The following is a 5,000-nucleotide window of genomic DNA, read 5'->3' as shown; positions in this document are numbered from 1 at the left end:
ACACACACACACACACACACACACACACACACACACGCACACAAACACGCACACGCGCACGCAGGCACACTTAGCGTACTGGGTTTCAAGTGTAACAATATTGGCTTTTCTTTCTGATATAGTTTGCATGTGTCATCAGGGTACTTGTTGTGTTGGTTAGTTTGTTTATCAGTGACAACACGTCTTTGTTGAACTGTAGGTCAGAGTCTTGAGCACCTTGCTTCAAAACCTTGAATCCCTTGTCCTTCGGCAATCCTGTATTCCCTAGGATAACAGCATTCCTCCTCTAAACCATGTTCTATAATAAAGACGGGAAAAATGATCAGAATGTATCGCAGTCTATGTGAAGTCTGTTGCCGAAATCATTGATAAGTAGCCCATAAAGAGTACCACCCTAACCCTGTGTCGGAGCCTCTCATCACAGTGCTCATGTTATTGTGCATTTTAACACCCATGTCGTGTTGACAGCTTTGGCAGAGGGGAAGGATTCATCATTCTTTCTTAACCTTTCCCACCCCCAAAATATCTGATCTTTATCCACTAAATCCACATGGATAATTACAGTGTAAGACAGTGTGTTGAGGGTATGAGACCGCATGGGGGATTGAGTCACCCACACATACCTGTGTGAGTCCACCACAACGACCTGGTCAGTGTATCATCATACCATTAGCATTGCTAAAGTGCTGCTAGTGTCCTTGAAGTGAGGTAGTGGGCCCCTCTGGGTGGGCCCACTACATAGTATAAGCTATTGTAGTGCCTTTCTACACGTGTTCTAAGTGGACCACCTTGTTAAATAGAAGGAGAAGGAAAAATCGAATGAAGACTGCAAAGAATTTCCGGGTTTGGTCCATCAGAGCGAGCTGTCAAAACTGAAGATAAATTTCACAAGCTTGGTCTACAGCAGGGAACAAGAATGTCAGTTTGCATTTTTAGTTTAATGGTTGTGTGTTTTTATCATTTGCCGATCCCACTGCCATCATATGCCAGTGGACGTTGGCATGGCGTGTAGAGGGGAACAGTGGCCCCTCTAGAAACAGATTAGAGGAGAGGATGTGAGGAGGGCTTCAGGAGCCCACAAAGAGTGAGGCCCCCTCATGTCATAGCCAGAAATGTGAGGGTCACCAACGGGGCTTTGAGAGTCAGAAAATGTGGGGCCCTTGTAGAGTCAGCATGAGCAGTGAGGGGCCGGGGCCGGGGCTTGGCAGGTTGAATGGGTTAGGGGCCACACTAGCCTTGTCTCTGGGCAGGAAGGAATGAGCTGTGGCCTGCTGTCTGCATGCCCCTCAGAGTAAAGAGTGTGAGCCAGGGGGGGACTAGTACCGACATGCCTTTGTGTTTCCCTCCGTTGAGCGGAGTTGCGACAGATCAAGAGGCTCCCACTCTTATTCAGGCCAATGGCATGCTGGCAAACTCACACATGCACACACACACACACACACACACACACACACACACACACACACACACACACACACACACACACACACACACACACACACACACACACACACACACATCCACAAACACACACACACACACACACACACACACACACACACACACATCCACAAACACATGCACGCACACACAGGCACATGCATGAGCTAGCACACACGCACACCTACACGCAATTCCGCACACACGCAATTCCGCACACACATGCAAAAATGCACACACACATGCACGCACACACACGTGCACACACACAGCAACGCTCACACACAGACACGCATGCACACACACACACTCATCTATGCACTCTAGACAACTCCTTCAGGGTTTTCTTTTAGGAAGTCACGCATTTTGATGTAATCAAGCCCTGGAAGAGACTGCAGGGTGTCAGGAAACACAATGCACAGGTGTGTGTGATTTGTTTTTTTATGTATGAAGAGCGGGCTGTATTTTTTAATGGCAATTTCCCACCGTATAGTTCAAACACAGCTACAATATTTGTTTTTACCAGCTCAGCTCACAGTCTCTGTCATCTCACGCCATTAATTGTATTTTAAACAATGATCTGTCCATCTCATCAAAAGGAGCGGCGGTTTCAATATTTATTGCGATGTTATGCTCCAAACAGCTTGGGTCGTTTCGTACAGTTTGATGACTGTTGTCTGAATGTGCAGCCTGCATTTGAACCGAGCTGTCACCCAACGGCCAAGCTTACGAGGCCTGTGTGGTGTCTGTCTTTTTATGGGAAGTCTTTCTTCAGACTCCTGTGCCGGGGGCTTGAGTTACCCACGCACTGACTCACATGGTTATGGTTAGTGAGAGAGCTTTTGAGCAGACATACCCTGATTGGGTTATTATACTCAGGCTTGGTAGGGCTTTGTGTATACTGAAGGAACTAACGTTATACGCAATGCATGTTTATTCTCTCTCTCTCTCTCTCTCTCTCTCTCTCTCTCTCTCTCTCTCTCTCTCTCTCTCTCTCTCTCTCTCTCTCTCTCTCTCTCTCTCTCTCTCTCTCTCTCTCTCTCTCATACGACCCCCACTCTGACTGGCTTGCCGTTGTCTGTCTGATCTTTCTGTGTATAGCGACTTGTATTAGGTAGGAACCAGCAGGGTAGATGCTGCTGGATTTACTCTTCCCTAAGGGGATTTAGTAGGTGTGGCGACCACGGGAAATATAACACCCAGCCCATTAGTCGTGTTTGTATGTCATCTAATGTCTCTTTGTTGATAGGCTTTGTACTAACACTTTTGAAGTGTATTTCGGCTATGGCTTGGATTTCAAGAGCTCCGAGAGGCACATCCCTTCATTCTGTGTGAAAGGAAGCTTCATTGAGTTTCAGGAGAGCATAAGTTAACGGAGATGAAGGTTTTACCATCAGAAGTTGTTAACAGAGTCTATCATAACATTGCCATCGTGGTCCTCACTTCAAGTGCCCTAGTTATGAGAACCTGCCCTTCGTTTAGGACTGAATATTGAGCGTTGATCATACGAAGTTTGACAGAAGATGGCTTGGCGGCAGAGTGGACTATGGTGGTTTCTTTTTCTTCTATCCGCTATGTGGGCTGCGTTGGTTTACCTTACATTGCTGCAAAACCCCTTTCCCTCCAGGTTCCACCCTGAGCCGCACGGTGCACTGCATTCTTTTATGAGGAAGGGATACGTTTAGTCCTGCCTGACCTAGAATGCTATCACGCTAAACTCATCGCTCCTGTGATCCGGCAGGATCGCTCTGGTCTCCCTCCTTCCTGGAAACACAAGAGTGGAAATGAAACAGGACTGGGATCTTAGTGACCCAAGCCCTGCACAGCCCACAGGCCACGATCTTGTTTGGGTAGCTGTGTACAGCACCAGACCAGCCCAGTGCCCATTCCAGGGGCCTCTAGATAGTAAATGAGGGGCTCTCGTGTGGCTGTGGTCTGAGGGCTTCTCCCCTCCAGCTGGTCCATATGCCCGACCGCACTGGGCCCCAGCGCTCTAGGAAAAGACGGCCTTGCTTTGAGGTTTCTGGCCCGGGGTCTCAGAGTTAACCCACCCAACAAGTAGGGTCTAATACTGTCCTCCCTGGCCCAGATCACCTTGATGTCACCTGATCTGGGTGGGGAATACCCATGGCCTCCACCCCAATTTCCATTGGGTATTTTTCCTCCTCTTACTTTCAGCTGACACCCATTCCAGAAGGACAAAGTTTGAATGTCTGTGATTTTTAAGGGAAGTGATACTTCTGTTTAAATGACTCTCTTATAGTGCAATCAAGGTCCTCTTCCTCTTTCTGATCTCACACGCAACACCACTTGAACTCTCCTCAACTCTCTTCCAATTGCCTCTGTCCACAAAGTCTTCTGGCCAAGACAGCAGGCAGTCGCTTGGCTGATTCTGTCTGCCCATTACCTCACTACCTTGGCATGTGACCAATGCCTTGGCCCGTATCTTCAACCAATTACTCTTCCTGTACGACCTGATGGGCCCCCTCAAACTGCTTACGGCCACACAGACTAACAGCCATAGCCTCGCAGCTAAAGTCCTACGGGTTCATATATACCCATGTATCATTAACAAGAATCACTTGTTTATCACGACTGAGTTTATGATTAATAAGGTTTCAAAGCGAAACCTGTAGTAGGTCAGAGTTGGCCTACAGATTGTACATAATAGTCGTTCTGTGGCTGCTCCTTGTGCTGCTAGTGATGGGTTAAGTGCAGAGATCTCCTTTTGTGTATAATACTCGTACTGTGCAATGACAAATAGAGAATCATCTAATCGCGTCACAAATGCTGTTCATGGCGTCCTTGTGAACGTGCCATTGGAATAATGTAATCATAGTTGTTTATCTAGGCCTTGGCTGCTGCCAAGGCCCTACGTTTGGGCCTAGCAGCTGGGAGGCTCACACTCCAGGCCAGTAGTGTGGGAACTATTGCGGGGCTAGATCAGACGTCGGTTTCCGCTCTCTGTGTTTACGCTGCTTTTATCTCCCGAGCCATTGTCCACCTGATCCGTCCACCTCAGCAACTTTGGAGGAGCAATGAAAGAGTCATGAGTTCGGGTCCGCACCGCAGTTCAGGGTTCTGCTTGATTCTTATCTCAGAGAGGTAACCTTAGGGGTCCCCCACTCCCTGAGCAGCGAGTGTTCATAGAAATGCAGAGCGGGGAAAAAGACCACACAGTTGGAAGATAAACATCCATCAGAGAAGAGCTGGGAGATGTAAGAGGTTGTTGTCCCGCCCCCCCTCAGCCCCTCTCCTCCTTTCCGTTAGTCCGCCTGAGGAGTTATGAATAAGTGAATAACATATCTGGGCTGGGGTGAGCATAACCTACCCCTTCTTCTCCAGTGCATACACACTTACACACACTTACACACACTTAAACAGGCACACACACGCATACACACATGCACACATGCATACATGCATACATGCACACATACACCCATACGCACAGAGAAGCCCTGGCCTGGTCAAAGGAGGGTTATTTATCTCCTTTCCCAGAAGATCAATAACCATCAAACTAGCGGAAAGTATTCATCATCCCCCCCCCGCACCCCAAG

General features: G+C 48.1%; 1 protein-coding gene across 2 annotated transcripts in view; it reads left to right on the top strand.

Annotated features, from left to right (window-relative positions):
• The window catches only part of LOC132459749 (LHFPL tetraspan subfamily member 2a protein-like), an 11,634-nt gene that overhangs the window by 503 nt on the left and 6,131 nt on the right, over window positions 1–5,000 (top strand). The window lies entirely within an intron of this gene.

Source organism: Gadus macrocephalus, chromosome 6, assembly GCF_031168955.1.
Source record: "Gadus macrocephalus chromosome 6, ASM3116895v1".
Classification (NCBI taxonomy): domain Eukaryota; kingdom Metazoa; phylum Chordata; class Actinopteri; order Gadiformes; family Gadidae; genus Gadus; species Gadus macrocephalus.
The sequence above is the reverse complement of the archived record's forward strand: the minus strand, read 5'-3'. Positions and strand labels throughout refer to the sequence as shown.